A 21,132-nucleotide genomic window follows, 5' to 3' on the forward strand; every position below is an offset into this window, starting at 1 on the left:
CAAGAATTGAGTAAGTTTAAACTTATTACAAACAGCATCTTTAACTCTTAAAACAAAAACAAAAACTCAAACAAACTTCCTTAAATTTTAAATGCCTTTGACTCTTTGTGGGGTAAAGGTTGATTTTGTTTAAAACACCTAAACAACTCTTCAAGGACCTACAAAAGTTTATGTTTTATAAACACAAAAACTTTAATCCTTATATATTTCATTAATTTAAAGTTCATATTATTAAGAAGAAATTATAATTGATTATAAATTAAAACAACGTGTTGTTGTTGTAAAAATTCATCATCATTCGAGATTTTGAGAATTTTACTTCACAATAAATAATATCACAAGGAACAAGCTAGAAATGAAAAGTTTCTCCTTTTTCAATTATTATTTGCTTATCATAAGTAATTCCCTAAGCTCAATTGTAAATGTAAATTAACAAACACAAAATAGATTTTGGTAAGGGTTCAGAGAGAGAGTGTTGAAATGTAAGGGAATTATGATTTATATAGATGTATTTTGTTGAAAAGTGTTTATGATTTTTGGTGCTGCGGCTTTGATCATAAATTACACAAAAGGTTATAATATCTCATTTTGTATAGTCAATTGTTTTTAATGATGTCTTATTAGAAAATCCTTGGAAATTGAGAAAAGAAAAATTGTCTGTATTAAATATTAAATTTTTCTTGAAATATTTGGTCCAGGGAAGACAGAACCTTGAAGAAAATGAGTAACCTGTTTGAAGTTGACCTTGACCTTGATTAGTTCACGTTTATGATGTAGGTACGTTGGAAATAAGGTCGAGGCTTAATTCGTTGAAACATTTTATCCAGGATGTTAAGGAAAGAACGTCGCTATAGTTAAAATTATTTTTGTATACGCTTCGAATCGGGTTCTGAAATCGTCTCTTTCAGGTTATTTGGTTAGGATTTGGATGAGTCTATAACAAATCAACAGCCGAACCCCCGAACCTATCAATTTAACAAAAAATTAACAATTTTGCTTGTATTTTTGCTATGTAAGGATTTTTAGAAGCAAAATTGTTTATATTTTTGGAAATTTTGGTAAGCTGTTTTTAGCAATATATGAAAAAAAAAAAAACATTTTGCCCTGACTTTGATCAAAATTCAATCACAAACTTCATTTTTGTACATCATATTTTAGATAATTTTATTATGAGTAAGTCTGTCTTTGGTCATTTTAAGTTTAAAATAAGTAAAAATGGAGCTATTATATACCTATATAGAAACGGTACCACACAGAGAAAAAATAAGGCAGGGATGACTATGCTTCTGGTATATTTAACTTTATTTCTGGTATATTCAACTTTATTCTGATTAAATATACTAGAATTAAAGTAATCCCTGGCGTTATGTTTTCTCCGTGCAACCTCTTTTCCAAGATGGTGGCTGCTCCCGACATCCTATCATCCTAACAAATTGATTTTTATTATAAGGAAAGGATGTGATTTCATGACCATATTTTGACTAATTTGCTTGGGCTAAGAGGAAAATTGAAATTTTAATTTTTGGACCAAAATTAAAGGTACTTGATTGATTTTCTCAAAAACGGCTCTAAGCATTTCGATTAAAATAAAATGCATGACTGGGGCCGCACGTACTTGCTCTTGTAGTTCAAAGTATCTATATCTAAAATAACTATTGGAAATTAAAGATTTTCGTTAAATTAAAAAAAAATAAAAGTAAAAAAATTTCATTTAAAATTTTTTTTTCAAAACTTTTTAAATTTTTTTTTTACAATTTACACTTCAAAATGACAAGAAATATTTGTCTTCAAATTTGGAAAAAAACTGGCATAGCGTTTGATGAAATATACAAAATATATCAATTTTGCAGAAAACGGCAATGCCATATTTCCGTTCTCCGAAATTTTTTTGCAAAACTAAAAACGCAGTTTTATTAGAATCACTAAGACTGCAACGAACCCTAAATTAAATCGAAATCGTTAGAGCCGTTTTCGAGAAAATTGCAATAAGTCATTAACGATACACGGGAAGAGCCGACATTAGCCATTTAAAAAAAAAGAAATTATCATATTTCCACTATCAGTATTTCTTGAGAAAAACTAAAAACGCAGTTATATTAGATATACGTACAGCATTACTTGTGCCAAATTTAATCAAAATCGTTAGAGCCGTTTTCGAGAAAATTGCAATACCTCGAAAAGTTTGTATGGGAGGTATACGTTCTAGGTGAGATATTAAAAAACAAAAAAAAAACCAACCTTGGAAATTACGAAAAAACTATTTGTACCAAATTTCATGAAAATCTACCGAACCGTTTAGGCTGCGGCTACTTTTACAGATGGACGCACGGACGCACGGACGCACCGACGCACAGACGCACAGACCGACGGACGTCATGACGAAACCCACTTTTTTGGACTTCTCGATTATCGTAATGTTAGTTTTGATTAAAACCTCGAAATTTTTTTTTGACACGAAACCAATACTTGCCCTATAGAGCAAGTAAAAAATAGATTTAATGTTGCAAAAAAGGTTGTAATTTTGAAATTAAAAAAAAAAAAAAAAATTTACACCATTATTATTACTTTATTTATTGTATAGAAAGGCTTTAGTAACTTTAATGTTAAAATTAGGATATTTCAATTTTAATTTTTTCCTTTTTAATTGCATACAAATTGTTTTTTTAAATCTTTTTGAATATTTTTTATAAAAAAAAATTTTTTTTTTTCTAAAAATTCACTGTAATACAAGAAATTAAATGGCATACTTCGTTTGGAGGTCAAAACTATTTAAAGGTATGTTTTTGTAAGTTTAAACCAATTTTTTATATATTTTTATTTTTTATTTTAAAATTTCTTAAGAAATTCTTTTATAAATTTTAAAAAAGCTTAAATATTCTAAGCAACAACATTTGAGCAATTACGTGCAACCCAGTTGAGCATTTTATATAATTTCGAAAATTATTTTTTTTTGCAACAAAATTTGAATATCTATACCTAGATAAGGCCAATGAGTCATTCCATATGAATGATTTTTAGTTTGAATAAAAAAAATTGAGGGCAATCTTTGAGGTACTAGAAACAATAAACAATTACTATTTATTTTTTTGACTGTTTAGTTTCTGACCAGTACCCATCCGAAGTCAAAAAATCGTTCAATTTCACACTGGTGCATAACGGTTGTAGCTTTTTATTTATAACAGGCATTGAAATGGTTGATACTTTTTTTGATAGAGTAGTGTATGTGTATTTCATGTAAAAAAAATGAAAATAATCCAGAACAATTAGAAACAAATGCCATCTGAAATGTTCACAATTTTTCTTCAATTTTACGATTTTCACCTGCGCCCTGCGTTAATACGGTTACAAATCCAGAATTAACTTTTTTTTTAAATTAAAGTATGAACCCTTCCAATACCACGAAATAATTATTATCAATCTCCTAGAATAATGTCTTCTAAGAAAAAACAAAATTTGAAAATGCATGTTTTGGAAAAATGCTTAACTTTGGCCTCAAAAAAACCCATGTGGTTCCAGAAATTAAAATTTGATATTTTCAGTTAATATAGTATAAATCTTTGTGAATCGTGGTCACTAAGTGTCATTTTGTTATTTTCAGTTCTTTAGGAAATATGATTTTTTTAAAGTAGTACTTTACAAAATAAAATAAAATAGTTAATAGTCCAGTCAAATAAGGGTTCAACCTTGGAATGAAATTTTGTTTCTTCAATATCTTCGTTTTGCCATTCTATAACTTACTTCAAAAGTCTAGAAAAATCGCATGTCCCCAAGCCGCGATTTTCAAGGTCAAATCGTGAAATGGAGATTTTAAAAACTAGCGATAATAGACAATGATTTTATATACACATATGATACATAACTCCGAGGTATTTTTTAATGGTGATTCCAAAAAATATAAAATCAAAGCAGTCTGACGTCTCTGAAAAAAGTTATACCTCTTTTTCATCTGTCAACCCATATTTTTTTTTTTTTTAATCTGCACCTTACTTAGTTTAACCTCTAAAAGTACGACTTACGGACATGAGATTTTTGACATAAGTTATAGAATATCCAAACAAAGATAGAAACCAAAAAATATCCTATTAGCACTTATTCCAAGATAGTACAGGATGTTTTTTAGTGCATGTCCTAAAATTTCCCCCTTTCTAAGAAATTAGCATTTTTTCATTGATGTACCTATATGTTTTTTCAGTGTATTGTTTTGATTCTTAATTATAATGGATATGTAAGCCTTCATTCAAAATTTGGTTACCCTACCATAGCTTTTAAAGGTTTTTCGGTAGTAAGTTTGTACCTGTTACAATAAGAGACTAAGCACCACACACAAATGGAAAAAAAGGAGTCTGATGATCTGATTGGCATCCGTGAAACAGTACTGTAACTCTAGCCATAAACACTTGGTGGTAGCACCTTCAAGATGTTGTTGCTCAAAGATTATAATTATAATAATAATATGTGTTGACAGATGAAAAAGATGTATAACTTTTTTCAGAGACGTCAGATTGCTTTGATTTTATATTTTTTATAATCACCATTTAAAAATACCTCGGAGTTATGTATGTATGATAGATGCTTCTCTTTGACAAAATGCAAGAAAGATTTTTTCGTTCAAAAAAGTGCTTCGAAAAAAAAAATAGATACAAAAATGACGCAACCAGATGAAAAGTATTCATCTGTCATTATGGATGTTTCAGACCGATTCCCCATCACCGATTTCTCTAACCCAACGCAACGTAACAATTTTTTAATGATTCTCATTAAGCACCTACAAAAATTCTGAAAACACAACGTTCATATTTAAAATATTTCCTAAAATTCATTTGCATACTGCATCACTTCCTTTTCTGTTTAATGCATTTATGGTTTAAAACACATTAGGTCATTAAAATTGTGTCATCCGATAACACAATAAACATTCCCATTTTAAACCGCAATTTTAAATCTCAACAAGTCGTCGCATTTATTCCAAAATACAAAACAATAAAGGTGGCTATTCTGCATCGACTAAATCTACCAAAAGATTAAAAAGATTTGTGGTTTAAAATTTATGTAACATTTAGATGTGTCAACTCTATTGGTGGTCATCAGTTATAATGTTCATGGAATTTTACTTTTCCCACGCGTCATTGGCATATTTATCCCTCCGCTATCTATACCAAAGGAAGACAAGTGTTTTTGAAATTTAAATCGCTTATACTCGCACTAAACTGCGTAATAATGTCCTTTCAACTATGGTTGTCAATTAGCTTTATATATCCTGCTGAAGTTTCCTCTGATGGTTACAACACTCTCTATATGCCGCCTAAAATGTGGTCGCGAATGTTTGAGGTTAATTTGAATTACCACCAAAAACGAAGGGGATATATGTATATTATTGTGGTAGCAATGATGGCGAAAATATTGCATAAGCTTAAAATCGCATAAACATATAAGTAAGTAATATTCAATGCGTTGATTCGATATGGGTTATGCAAATTTTAATGAGCATTATAATGTTGGAATTACTCCTATAACCATTGTATATAGATTTAATCGATTTAAGATAAAATCTTATTAAATTATAATGTTTCAAAACTAATTACCGATTGATGGTGATTGAATGTTATCCTATTTTGATCTTTTAAATTGGAATTTAGCGAAATATATAAGATGTCTTACACGTTCAAATTGATTCTAAGAAATACCTTCAAGTCTGATCAAAACTAATAAGGGTTTCAGAATTTAAAGTTTCTCTTTAAGAAAATTTCATTCCATTAAAAATGTAGAAATCCATGTAAGGAATTTTTAGCTTCTAAAATGCTTCTATAATATCCCTATAACTGAAATTTTACACTATTTGACTTGTATAAGGCTTCTATAAAACACATTTCAGAACACATTTCACTATAGACATCATATACTTGCTATAATCTACGTATTCATTCATTCTACACTAACTTTTATAAGACTTTTATAACGCTTCTATAACACTTTACATAAAAGTTTCTTCTTGCCTTGAGGTTTAAACTTGTTGAGTAATTCCATGTGAAAAGAATATAGGAAAAATACCTATGTCATAAAATCTTTTTGTGTCATTTTTTGACGGTTCCTTAGCTCAAAATATGAACTTCCTTATATAAATAATCCATCAAAAAAATTAGCATGTGAGTAGAATGAATAAATTCCCTAAGTCACTCAAATGAGAGTAAAAAAAAACATGATCTTAAATTACTTTTTTGCATATTTCTTGCGACTTTATACATAATTGAATGAATGTTTTTTTTTTGCATTTGTAGGGTGATATTTAGACCTTTCCAAAACCGTTATTAAAAATGAAATTAGTCCATTTTAAGCTGATCTATTCCAAAAAAGGTGAAAAACACATTTTTTTCTAAAAGACATATTTTTTAATTTTTTTTTTTTAACTATTTTTGAAGTAAAAAATTAAGATCTTTTTAATAAAAATAGTTTCGTAATGATTTTTTCACTTTTAAGCTGTTTTTTTTTGCAATTTTTTATTTTGATGATTTTAATTTTTACATATAACGGTAATGAGGCTCGGCACGAGTACGATAACTTAGGCGACAAGAATTGATAACGGTATTTTGTAGAGAAGTTCACTACAATTATTTTTTACTATGGGAGGGGGGGTCTATCTCCCCTCGTTTAGGCGGGAGGGGCAATTTTCTAAAATATGATGTAAAATACTAAAAAAAAAATATTAAAAATCAACGGCAACACTTACAGTTATAATTGATATCTTTCTGAAAAGCCGGAATTGTACACTTAATTCTAGTTTTTAAATCAAATTATTTCAATTTATTTTTCTCGAAATAATCAGCTTCAAAGTCAAAATTTGGGGAAAAAAGTTTTTAAAAAACACATTAAATACTATTTTTGCCAAGACTGTCATTTTAAATATGAAATTAATCAATAAAATAATCTGCCTCAATCAATTTCTTATCAAATACTGAAAACCAGATGCTTCTATGCCTTCTAGTTTTTGAGAAAATTGAAAATAAGAAAATTATCTTTTTATCAGATTTGCATATATATTCTTTTCACATGGAATTACTCTGTTACGAAAGCATTGCTGTAAAGTTTACAGCTTCTGCAGAAAATTCTCAAAGGTTTAAAAAATCAAATATTTCAAACCTGAAATTGTGCGAAGAAGATAAGTTGAAACTTAAAGAAAAGTTTGAATTTTTCTTTGATGCTAAGCCAGAGAAAAATATATCTTTAAAAATAAATTAAATAAATGCTTACCACACAAAGGTTTGAATCTTCTCTTACCAAACAAAATGAAACAATTAAACTTGAAATGTTCATAACAAAAAGTCAAGGGCAAAAATATAAGGCTGATATATGACGCGAAAAGACATTTTTATTTGATTTTATTTCTGGTACTTTGAAAATTCCCCCAAAACTTAAACGCCTATTTTGTACCCTCTGGAATGTGGACAGAAAAAAAAAATAACAAATAAACTGGACGTGCTTCGAATTTTAGCAGGCAGATGGGTACCTACACACAAATCTAGCTCTTAACTATTATTCATTAAACTTAATAAGAGACGCGTGCTGCCTGAAGCAACAATTAGATGAAACATCAACTTTTTTTTTTATTTTTATTTTTTCTAAACAACAAGTATTATTTAAGGTAGAACTTTTATTGATTAATGGTTGTTAAGTTAAAGTTACCGAAAAAAAAGTCTAGAACTGGAATATAAATTTTCTAATTAGGGATATGCTGTCCTCCTGAAAGTGTGGGTGGAAAATTGTGTAGAATGAGAGTAGGCAGTAGCCGACTCATTTCCTGTTTTGGTGATGCGCCCTCTTCCTAGGTCTTCCTTCGAGCCTTCGACAAAAAGACAACAAATAATAACTTTGTGATGTTAAAGTTAAATTCTCTCTGATTAATGTTTTCAGTTTTAATCTTGTCAAAGGCATTATCATTAAGAAGTTTAAGAGACTTAACCGAAACCTCAAAATCTTATATAAAGTACCTGTATGAAGCCAATCACATAATTTTCTTTGAGTGATTAGGTGTTTACGGTGAAAATGACATCACAGAAAGGTCAAGCATAAGCATAAATCAATTTAATGCGGGATAATTAAGTGCTACACGAAAGTGGTGTCACAAAGTATGAAGTGGTAGAAAAAAACTTTGACTTTTCATCTTTTAAAGACAGTAAAGTGTAAAGTGGGCATTTTAGGTTAGGGTTGAATGTTTATATGTACCTAATCTTTAACATTCTTGATGGCTAAATGACGATGCCTCATTTATGTCAAGTTTTAAATTTTGTATCAAATGTCCAATTTTGATTCTATAAAGCCTTACAGGAGATACTTTACCAGCTTTAAAGGAGCAAAATTGTTAGTCGGGCTACGAGTATAATAATGTTCAAAACGGTTTTGAAATATGACACTTGAGTAATTCCATGTGAAAAGAATATACGAAAAATACCTATGTCATGAAATCTTTTTGTGTCATTTTTTACTGGTTCCTTAGCTCAAAATATGAACTTCTGTATATAAATAATCTCCCAAAAAAATTAGCAAGTGAGTAGTATGAATTAATTCCTTAAGTTACTCAATTTTTGAGAGTAAAAAAAACTAGGAACTTAAATTACTTTTTTGCATATTTCTTGCGACTTTAAACATAATTGAATGAATGTTTTTTTGTATTTGTGGGGTGATATTTAGACCTTTCCAAAACCGTTATTAAAAATTAAATTCGTCCATTTTAAGCTGATCTATTACAAAAAAGGTGAAAAACACATTTTATTTTTTTTCTAAAAAACCCATTTTTTAATATTTTTTTGCAAAACTGTTTTTGAAGTAAAATTTTATGATCTTTTTGAAAAAAAATTATTCCGTTATGATTTTTACATTTTTAAGCTATTTTTTCAAAGTTTTTTGTTGTTGTTTTTCAAGGCATACTTAGTATTTGGGTTATATCTTGAGTAATAAATGACTAATCTGAAGAAAAGAACCAGAACCTAAAAGCTGAATAAATAAGTAAGAAACACTAGAATAACTTTTCTGGGTAACTCTAGATGTTTAAGTGCAATGTTTTAAAACATTTTAAAAAAATCGATATTTTAAAGGAAATTTTTGCAAAAAAAACTTTATTAGGTACTTAAAGAAAAAATCAAAATCTTTTGAATCCTCATAGTTTTAAATTTTTCATGTATAGTACACTTTCTGGCAAAGATAAAAAGATAGTTTTCTTTAAAATCTATGGATAATTTATAAAGATATGACTATTTTTGTAACGATCTATATTTTCGGGTTTTTCTTTTACTTTTTGAGTTTTTGTCTATAACTTGAAAAGGAAGCCGAATTTAAAAATTTTTGTTTAACACATTTCACAAGTGGTAATTAGGAGTTTGGTATATTTTTACCTTTACCAATTTACACCTCTATTTAAAAAAAAATGTAATATGATATCGTTTATTCAAAATTCTGAAATAATAAAATGTTTTCAAATGAAAATAGATTACTATTTTTTTTAATATGTTTAATATTTTATAAGTTGTTTTTAAAAAATTTCTTGTATTCAGTGGTCTTATGGTTTGAATTAATGATAAAGAAGTAATTTTGAATTACAAATGCATACAATAAAACCAGGTAATTACACCATTTGTTAAAACATGTGTTAGAGAAAAATATGGTTCAAAAAGATCAAAAACAGTAAATTTTGAAAGTTCATACTTTATCAAAATTATTAAATTTTTGACAATATACGACAATTTTAATGAAAAATAAAGTTTCTTCTTTTCTCCGTTACATGTCCAATATCTATAAATACTCAAATGATAAAAATGGACTATTGAGTAGAAAACTTAAAAATGTCGTTCTTTCTCATTTTTGAATAGTTTTTCTTAAGTTTTTTACAATATTTGAATTTTAAATTATTTTAAAAGGATACCGACAAAATATCGATAGGAAATTTAATTATCTACAAAAAATTACTTAATAAAAATTTTCAAATTCGGCTTTCTTTTCAAGTTATAGAAAAAAACTCAAAAAGTAAAAGAAAAAGTCGAAAATATAGATCGTTACAAAAATAGTCATATCTTTATAAATTATCCATAGATTTTAAAGAAAACTATCTTTTTATCTTTGCCAGAAAGTGTACTATACATGAAAAATTTAAAACTATGAGGATTCAAAAGATTTTGATTTTTTCTTTAAGTAATAAAGTTTTTTTTGCAAAAATTTCCTTTAAAATATCGATTTTTTTAAAATGTTTTAAAACATTGCACTTAAACATCTAGAGTTACCCAGAAAAGTTATTCTAGTGTTTCTTACTTATTTATTCAGCTTTTAGGTTCTGGTTCTTTTCTTCAGATTAGTCATTTATTACTCAAGATATAACCCAAATACTAAGTATGCCTTGAAAAACAACAACAAAAAACTTTGAAAAAATAGCTTAAAAATGTAAAAATCATAACGGAATAATTTTTTTCAAAAAGATCATAAAATTTTACTTCAAAAACAGTTTTGCAAAAAAATATTAAAAAATGGGTTTTTTAGAAAAAAAATAAAATGTGTTTTTCACCTTTTTTGTAATAGATCAGCTTAAAATGGACGAATTTCATTTTTAATAACGGTTTTGGAAAGGTCTAAATATCACCCCACAAATACAAAAAAACATTCATTCAATTATGTTTAAAGTCGCAAGAAATATGCAAAAAAGTAATTTAAGTTCCTAGTTTTTTTTACTCTCAAAAATTGAGTAACTTAAGGAATTAATTCATACTACTCACTTGCTAATTTTTTTGGGAGATTATTTATATACAGAAGTTCATATTTTGAGCTAAGGAACCAGTAAAAAATGACACAAAAAGATTTCATGACATAGGTATTTTTCGTATATTCTTTTCACATGGAATTACTCACTTACGATGTTCCCTTCTTCTCTTTATTTAAAATTTGATTATCGTGACTTCGGTTACCTTCTTTCAAGTCTTACTTTCAAGTCCGCCAAGAATCTGATAGAAAATTAACACATTTGCACACTTTTTTTCTTGACATATTTTTCAAAAATCTTTTCAATTTGGTTAACCAAACCAAAGTTCCTTTAGGCTGAAAAATACAGCATTTTGCTATTACACAACATTTGAATTTTTTTTTTTAATTCAAACGTGGGTATATAAAAAATAAAAAATCAATCGTCATTCACCCAATTTCGTTTTCAATGATGACGTACATATTTAATCATCATCATATTAATGCAATTGACATAATTTTTAGGTTTAAATTTTCATTTAATTGCACAGGGAGAGGATAAAATGAATTAACTTTTATGAAGTTAAATGTTTTAAAACTAGCTTATGGCTTAAAATTGCATATCGAAATTGAACTACCAATTTGTAAAAGGATATCAATACGTATACAAATTAATTAATAGGTGCGCAATGTTAAATAAAATGGAAATAAGTGTTAATTCTTGAAATTTTAAAAACACATAGATTTGTAAAATATTTTCTGTTGGGCTAATTGAGATTAAATAATGGTGGGTGCTGTTGAAAAATGAATATAGGTATGCAACAATCATAAGTAATGCACAAACAAAAATAAAGGCATTTATAGAATTAACATAATATTAATATTTTCGAACTCAAATACCTTACATCAGGGAAATCTTCTAAATAAATTGGCATTCAAATTCTAGTAAAGTCTGAGTCCGACTCAAAGCCAGGAAAATTAAAAAAAAGGTTGTCTGCAAAGCCGGTTTACGGACGATAATTTTACGTGATAACGTCGTCAGAAAACAGGTTGTGTGCTTGTGTTTAAAATGAGTCAATTGAAGCGTTTACTTTTTTCAAACCTTTACCTTTTTTATTTTCCCATTATATTAATTTTTTTTATTTTAAAAGCTTACAAAAAAAATTATGCAATTTAAAAGCCAAGTATTTCTTCTTAAGAATAAAACCATTTTAAAATTTTTACAATGCGCAAAAAGTATAAAAATAATTTATTGAAAACAATCATTTTCATCAAAAAAAGCAAAAAAAAACATGAATTTTTATCTTCTCACGTCATTAATTTCATTTTTTTCCTAACAACCTATAAAAAATTGTATACCATCTGAAAGATTATTGCCTTAGCTCAAAATATATATGTATATCGATCAGGTCTATGAGACATCTACAAAAAGAGCTAGAATTTTTTGAACTTGATCAAATTTCATTAAAAAAAGCAAAAAAAATTATTTATTTTTATGTTCTCAGGCTATGGAATCAATTTTTTTGTTTGACAACCTATTAAAAAATATATACCATGTGAAAGCTTATTATTTTACCTTTCATATGACGTATCAATCTCATTTCAAAGATGCCTACAAGAGAAGTAAGAATTTTTTAAAGTCAACCATGTCGAATTTCCAGACTGAGATTACGGTACTTCGCACACTGGTGGCTGTTGGGGGGGCAACAGATCTCCACTGGTGTTTTGAGGTTTTTCGCAAGTTTCTTGATTTAACATTGTGTAGCTTGTAGTTATGTGTGATAAACCAAATGAAAGGTAATTGTATCAGGATGCTCATAAAAGTTTAATAAAATTTCTATCTGCTCTTGGTTAAAAGTTATAACCTGTTGAATTCTAAAATTTTATTTTACCGATATCTCAATATTGTGTTTACGAAAATGATTGCAACTTCACATACATATAGTCGTAGTCATGGTCTAACATTAATCTATATACTTTATTCCTGTATCTATTAAAGAAAAACAGATACAAATAAAAAACGATGAAAATCTGTTAAAAACGGTCAAAAAACGTATTTTTTAAAAACTTGTTTCTTCCGTTATTCAGTCAAAACTCACTAAACGATTCCAAGTTTTTGCACATGTAGGCGGCATAAAAACATGCCCTATAAGTTTCAGATTTTTTGAACGCTCCAAAAAAAAAGCTAAAAATCAAAAATTACCCAAAAATACCCCTAAAAATCAAGGTGTTTTTCAAAAATTCATATTTCGAAACGCAGAGTGTTGGAAAAAAATCTGTATCAAACGCCTAATTTTTTTCCCTCATCTTTCACCTGGCATCTTTAGAATTGTCAAAAAAAATTTCCTTTACCCAAAATCATCATTTTGTCATAGCCCCAACACGTGTAACGTTCAAACAAAACGTTATAGCTTAATTTCAAAATTTTTAAGAACTGTTTCTTAAATGCAGTTATTCTTAAATTAATCTCATCTATCTATAGCATAAAAAATCAATTCTCTACGACTCACAGTGTGGTAATTCGCCAATCTGACTGGACAAAATAGAAAAAAAAAAGTTTAGCCACATGATTTTAAATCATGAGTTGAGCTTCTCAATACAATAGGTAACTGCAATTCATGTTTGGTTTTTTTGTTTTCGTCTCGGATTAACGGAAGCTAAGCTTGAAAGTTGGTTCTTGTCAACAGTTGGATATAGATAATACAAAGTATTCTATTTTTCGCTTGAGTTTGGTTGACGATTAAAAACGCTGTGGTAGTTTTTTTGTTGTAATTATTTTTTTTAATTGTTAATCTACATTTGGAGGTAAAGTATTATAATTTTTATTTATTAATTACCATTGCAACTATTTAAAAAAAAAAAAATTCTGTAAGAAGGCTAGGAAGTGCAAAAAAAAATATCTTTGTTTTTCAATTAGAGGTAAAGTTAATTTTTCCGCATTTTTCCGGTCTGAAATTAATTAATTAATGTATTGTGGAGTGTTGTCATTTAGATTAGCTATTTACATGTCTCGCGTTTTCTCGACCGCCATACAACTTTTTTCACTTTTCAAAATGAAGTCAAGATTTTCAAAAAAACAAATTTTCGAAAAATGTGTCAAAACTGCCAAATAAGATCGAAAAGACAGTTTTTTTGATCTTTTAATGAGCAGGTATCATCTTTGGAACATTTTTGACATTAAATAAAAATTAAAAACATATATAAAAGTTTTGTGCTTCAAGTTAAGCGAAAAAAAGACAAAAAAGGTGGAAGACACTTTGTACCGTTCTTTAAACATGAATTTCATTTTGCTTGACCAATATTATGTGATAACTAAATAAACAAAAACAGTAGATAGTGAAACAAAAGAAGAAAAAAATTTTTAAAAACTAAAAAAACGGGATAAATATAACAAACGGAAGGTTAAAAGTCTCCTAAGTGCACCTATCCATTAGAAAATAGTTAAAATCAGTAGAATCGCTCTCCGCAAAATTGAAAAAGCATATTCCAATAATACCGGATAGGATTTATCGAAATGTTCTTTGAGTGAAGGATCAAAATGTATAAAAAGATTAAGTTCTGATCCTCTGGAACCACTAAAACACTGGAATTTTCAACTAATGAGGCATTATCATTGATGAATGATGCTTTTCTGTCGGGACATTTAAAAGAAGTTCAATGCAAAAAGGAAGCAAGTGTAAAAGGGCAGAAATAGGGTCAGGAAGAAATTTAGAGAATTATTAGCTTGAAAAACATCGAAGGTAATATAAACACAGCTGCTTTTAATAGGCCCTTATGTTTCAAGTTTGCATCGCACAAAAAGGAGTTACTTTTTTAAATTATCTGCAGATATTTTTAAGGGTGATGCCATTTTTTATGATTGTGAAGCATATTTAATTAAAATCATTGCTAAAATTTTAATTTAAAGCATGATATTAAGAAAATAAATCATGTATGTCACCTGTCAAAAACGTGTGTAAAAGTTCTATTTCTTAATAAAAACTAATTATTCTGCCTCTCTTTTTTCGTGAATAGCAATAGAGTTTTTATTTATTGAGATTTTTCAAGCGTTTTTTAAAATAATTAAGTATATCCAATCATAGAATATGTTTACGGAAACATAAATTCAAATACTATAAAAATGCATTTTCTTCATCACTATTTTGACCCACTTTTTGCAGAAATTATAGATTTCTTTTTAAAAAATCTTTCTTTTTTATAGAATTTTATCTATTCACATTCATTTGTTTAAAACTGTTTAGAAAAAAAGTCGATTCAACGCGAGTTATTAATTTTGTCCAGCTAGATTCGTGATTGGCCACACTGTGCGACTTCGCGTTTAGATTTTAGCCGTTTTACACCTGTTTAACCTATTAAATGACGGAATTTTTAAAAATCCTTCATTTGGATTAAGCTTTAGGTTATTATGTTTCAAATAAGCTATAGAAGATTTTTGTATCTCTAATAGTTTATTTCTAATTTTGAATTGAAATTTTTTGCCGCACTGCGAAAGTGCGAGAGTGTAACGTTAGAAAATGACGTCACATTTTTGTGGTGGCTGCCATGGTTTATCGATTTATAAGACGTTATCACGTCAAAAAATTGACAAGTTTACATGCCTATGTAATCAGGGCCCGACCAACAATTTTGATTCTATAAGGCTTTTCAGATGCTACTGTTGCTTCTGTAAAGCTCTGTAGAAACAAAATTGTTTGTAGGGGGTATTTCCAAAGAGTTAGTTAGCGGCTGTTTTCTTAAAATTGCTTTTGTCAACTATCAATTTATAGTTGAAGACATCAGAAGATGAAAGGGTTAAGTGCCAAATTTGTAGTTTTGAGTAAAGACAGAACTATAATTGTCGGATGCGTCGTCATTTAAATAAAATGCACGACTGGGTCGCACGAACTTGCTCTTAGAGTTAAAGTTGCTTAAATTTTTAAGACTTCTTATGTAGAAATTTGGAAAAAAAAAATAAAATTCGTTTTTTTTTTAAATAAAATAAAATCTGAAATCATGCAGTTTTGATTGATATGTTAAGATGCATTTTTAGAAAAAAAATTTTCAAAATCGTTAGAGCCGTTTTTTAAAAAACTAATTTTTTATAAATAATTTTTTGGAAAAAATGATTAAAAATAAAATTGGTAAGCCAATTCTTAGAAATCACTAATCAACATCTAAAAACAAAATTTCAAAAAAATTCAATGTCCCGTTTTCGAAAATTTGATTTTTCAAAAAAAAATTTTCAAATTTTTTTTAAAAATCCAAAAATTATTTTTTTGGAAATTTTTTTTTGACTTATATTTAAATTGTATAAATGCTTCCTCACAAAAAGTTTCGTTGAAATCGAGTAAGCAATTTCGGAGATAATCGGATTTGAAAAAAACGGTTCTATGTCAGGTACCGTTAATAATGATTTTCAAAAAAAAAAAAAAATTATGAGAAGATAGACCTCAACTTAAAACTATCATTTGAATTTTTTAAACAAAATGGTTGGAGCCGTTTTCGAGATATTTTAATTTTACTAAAATCGGTATATGACAAGTACCGTTATTTTTGGTCCAAAAAAATCAATTCCAAAAACCCCTCTGGAGAGTCGCCAAATAACGCTACATACCAAGTTTGACATTAATCGGTCCATCCGTTTAGGCTGTAGCTCCTTATACAGACAGACAGACAGACGGACTTCCGGGACCCACTTTTTTGGCATTGTCTACCATCGTAATGTCATGGAAAAATGTTATCTCAACTTTTTTTTTTTTGTACGAATGCATAACTTGATATATAGTACCTATATCGCAAGTAAAAAAACGATTAATTTTTTTTAATTTGATGGCGTACCTCATTTGGAGATCAGAACCACTTAAAAAAATGTTTCTTTTTGTACTTAAAAAAATATTAGTTATGTATATAACTTTCTTAAAAATAAGATTAATTTCAATTATAAAGAAACGTACTAGGCTTTAAAAAATTACTGTGCAAAAAAAATTAGTGAAAATAAACTTTATGAATTTGTAAAAAAAAAAATTAATACCTGTTGGCTGTCATCTAAATTTGTGTGGGTAATTGTATGAAAAAAATTCCACATCTGAACGTTGATGTGTCAGATTGGAATTTTTTTCATACAAGTACTCGTACCGCATGTACCCTTTGGTGTGGCCAAAAGCCTTTAAAGGAACAATAAAGAGGCTTAAACAAAAAGCTGAGCTGTCCTCATTCAATTTCCAAGAAATGCCAAGCCAACTAAACAACTTTAAGTCTCGAAATTTTATTTTTCAATTTTTGGAAACTTCAAAGTGTCACTTTTTATGCAAAAAGGCGTAGGTACTGTCTCTAAACAGAAGTTCCGGCTGTAAAACTATCCCCAAGTTTTTCATTTCTTTTTCCTCGACAGTGAAAACTGACTCTCAGTTATTTTGTAGACTTTATTTTACTATGCGATTCATTTAAAACAAAAAATGTTTAGAAATCTTCCAAAATTAGCATGAACTTTTTTAATTTTGACAGAAAAGCCTATAGTACGCAGATCGAGAAAAAACAAATTTTATCCCTACAAAACATTTAATTAATTTAATTCAATTAAATTCTATTAATTTACAATTATTTTTTTTCTTCTTTCAAATTAAATTGATTTTTTTTATTTGATTCTGAGTTTTATTTATTTCGTCTTCACTTTCCAAGTATATAGAGTGTCCCCCCCAAATTAAGTGGAGACTTTTTCTCTACAGCGGCTCCAAATATTTAAATTTTGCGCTTGAACTGCGTAGGTACTGCTTGGAAAAATATTCAAGAGAAAAAAATTGTATGTCGGCTATTACATGAAGCCTCAAGAGGCGCGCCTCTTTTCAAACATAATGAGTGCAAAAGAGAAAAAAGATGAAAGAAAAAATCAGAGAGTCGTGGGCATCGACAAACTATACCAAGACTGGAAACTTTCGTACGTCTTACCCCCCAAAACCCTTTTACAGTGTACAGTGTACAGTACAGTGTTGTCTGTGAATATATGTGAAAGCCACCACGTCGGTAAATGATGTTAACACGCACACATTTATAGATCCCGACATTCACCACACATCCAACACGAACACAACGATAGATTGACGACATTCACCAAACCTCGCAGCTTGTAGGCAAACGTCATTCGACCGCTCAGTTTCCAGGCTTGGTATTTTTTGTTTATGGTCGTGGGTCGAAATTCTGGGACGCTTTTTGACGTTTCTTTTTCCACTTTTTCTTTTTTCAACATTCCCTTTCATTTTTTTTTTTTTTTTGCTTCTTGGTGCAATACAACAACAACAAATTTTAAATCAAAAGAGAAATGTCAAATTTGAGTCCTTGACTCAAGAGGCATCGTGTAATAGTACGCGCCTCACAGAATGATTATCAAAAGAAAATCCGAAAAAAGTGTCAAGCCTCTTGTGGCTTCGTGTAATAGCTATGTCTATGAGAAACTTCAAAAATATACAACAGTCGGAAAAAGTATTTTGACAAAATGAACATCTTTCTAACTGATGAGAATAATCTGTAACGGTTAAGCAGAAAATAAGGAAGTTGACGGTTATTTATTAAGTATATTATGGTAAATCTCATGATGGTCAATGTCAGTCATATAGTTGGTATTATGCTTCTAGGCTGCATTTTTTGTATAAAAAGTACTAATTTTTGAGGGAAAAAAGTATTTTGACAAACGTTCTTTTTCAACGTTGGTAAGGTAAGGTAATGCATTTTACGTGTTTCAAGCACGTATACAACTGACAGACTTGTTAAGGCCCCGATTTGTAAAAAATTGGGCAAAACGGCGGAACTTAACATTGAAATTAGTGCATCTTCTGTTGCAAGTCATAATTTCTGTGTGTCTGTTAAAAAATCTGTGGAGAACTGAATTTATCGCGGGAAACTAAAAATTACCAAATATACCAACACAAAAATATAATTATACTATTCAAAATTTACCACAGACGGACAAAAAATGAAAAAAATGCACTTACAAAAATTGAAGCATTTTGAAGAATTCACTTTATAGCGGATTGACTCCAAAAAGTCTGAATTTGAAAATGCCATTCTTTCATCAAAAACTTTGTTAGCAAAAGTACCCTTTGCATTGAGCTCGAAGGAGACAATTTTACCATGTTTATGGGAAGATAATACAGTATTAATCTCACAAAACAAAAATCGAAAAAAAAATTGAATTCTCAAAGGGACATGTTGTTGTGCTTTTCGCTTCTGGAATAAACTTGACCAAATTTTTACGGAGCTTCAACAGTTCCTTTTCGTTTCCCGGATCATTGAGATAGAAATTTGTGAGAATGTGGTCCATAAAACTTTGTTTTTGAATGAAAGAAGCATACCAATATGTTCCTTTGAGAATTCAGTTTTTTTCAATTTTTGTTTTATGAGGTAAGTACTGTATTATCTTCCCATAAACATGGTAAAATTGTCTTCTTTAAGGTCAATGCAAAGGGTACTTTTGCTAACAAAGTTTTTGATGAAAGAATGGCATTTTCAAATTCAGACTTTTTGGAGTCAATCCGCTATAAAGTGAATTCTTCAAAATGCTTCAATTTTTGTAAGTGCATTTTTTTCATTTTTTGTCCGTCTGTGGTAAATTTTGAATAGTATAATTATATTTTTGTGTTGGTATATTTGGTAATTTTTAGTTTCCCGCGATAAATTCAGTTCTCCACAGATTTTTTAACAGACACACAGAAATTATGACTTGCAACAGAAGATGCACTAATTTCAATGTTAAGTTCCGCCGTTTTGCCCAATTTTTTACAAATCGGGGCCTTAACAAGTCTGTCAGTTGTATACGTGCTTGAAACACGTAAAATGCATTACCTTACCTTACCAACGTTGAAAAAGAACGTTTGTCAAAATACTTTTTTCCCTCAAAAATTAGTACTTTTTATACAAAAAATGCAGCCTAGAAGCATAATACCAACTATATGACTGACATTGACCATCATGAGATTTACCATAATATACTTAATAAATAACCGTCAACTTCCTTATTTTCTGCTTAACCGTTACAGATTATTCTCATCAGTTAGAAAAATGTTCATTTTGTCAAAATACTTTTTCCGACCATTGTATGTTTTTAATAAATTCTCTTCTTGCAATTTCTGTGAATTCTAACCAATTGAGTTTAGGGTATGATTTAAGATTTTTTTTTAAATTCATCGTTTCTAGAGTTTCGATTTAATGTTAATTTTTATCATTATTTACTTAAAACCACAAAATTACATGCATTTAGTTCTAAGGCCGTGTGCGAATTGCGTTAAAATGTTGGTTAAAATTTCTACAACGATTAAAATTTGACGTTTGGTTAAAAAAGGGATCAAATTTATTTTTTTGCTGTGCGAATTGGGTTAAAATGTATTAAATGGGACTTTTTTCTTAGTACTTCTTTGAATAAAATTTCCTTAAGATAAAACAAAATTACCCTCAAAAATGGTTTTTGTTATATTCAATTAACTATTTTTTTTTAACAAAACCCAGTTGAGAATATATCAAGTTAAATATTCTAGTATGAAAATGTAAGAAATTCTCAATTTCACATTCTTTTTTTTTATTTTATCGATAAATTCCCATTTCATTATCATCAAAAAGAAATTTATTAATTCAGTCTTCTAACACTAATTCGTAGTTCACCAGCTGCCAACAAAATAGAAATATAAAAAACAAACAAACAATTAGTAGATTTTCAATTTTTCAAGATGAATATTAATTTGAGGAAGTACTTTGTATTAATACTTTTAACATTTCTTAAAATATCAACGCATTATAACAAAAATAATTTCAAATCTATCTTGATCTCTCTATCTTGAGAAACGTCAAATTTAACCACTAGTGTCAAATTTTACCCTGCTCCGCAGCTGGGTAAATTTTAACCCATTTTATTCACCATGCTAGTGTCAAATTTTAACCAAACGTCATATTTTAACCAACATTTTAACGCAATTCGCACACGGCCTAGAAGAAAATACATGTAATACGCATTAATCATATTCGACACCAAAAACGGGGCTAATGTAACACTGAACGCATCTGCTGCGCATGCTGAATTCTCAGTATTTTGTTTAGAACTTAAATGAGAACTCAAACTACACCCATGTAAATGCTGTGTTAAACCCCTATTTTCCAGACGCACTCAAATATTTAAATTCATAATTTGTGCACAACTTTTTTAACGCCACATCAACTCAAATACCAAACAAATGGTCTTTATTTAGCTTCTTTAACTATTTCAACAATAAATTCAATCAAAAACATCAATAAATTATATGAATTTATCAACGAAAACATACCTTTTCTATTTACCACTAGATGTCACTCCCATAATTTTCAAATCCTTCAATTGCCCACTATTTTCCAAACACTTTTACATTCGATGAAAAAAAATACCACTTTTGTTTGTTTGGTTGCGAAAAAAATAAATAAAAA

At 28.7% G+C, this 21,132-nt stretch overlaps 1 protein-coding gene across 1 annotated transcript in view; it reads right to left on the bottom strand.

Annotated features, from left to right (window-relative positions):
- The window catches only part of LOC129920174 (diuretic hormone 44), a 53,819-nt gene extending 46,456 nt beyond the window's left edge, over positions 1 to 7,363 (bottom strand). Inside the window, exon 1 of the mRNA XM_056001400.1 lies at positions 7,246 to 7,363. The gene's annotated coding sequence lies outside the window, so the exon portion shown is untranslated. The remainder of the gene's footprint in view (positions 1 to 7,245) is intronic.
- Between the last annotated feature and the right edge of the window lie 13,769 nt (positions 7,364 to 21,132).

This window comes from Episyrphus balteatus, chromosome 4 (assembly GCF_945859705.1).
Source record: "Episyrphus balteatus chromosome 4, idEpiBalt1.1, whole genome shotgun sequence".
In the NCBI taxonomy this organism is placed as follows: Eukaryota; Metazoa; Arthropoda; class Insecta; order Diptera; family Syrphidae; genus Episyrphus; species Episyrphus balteatus.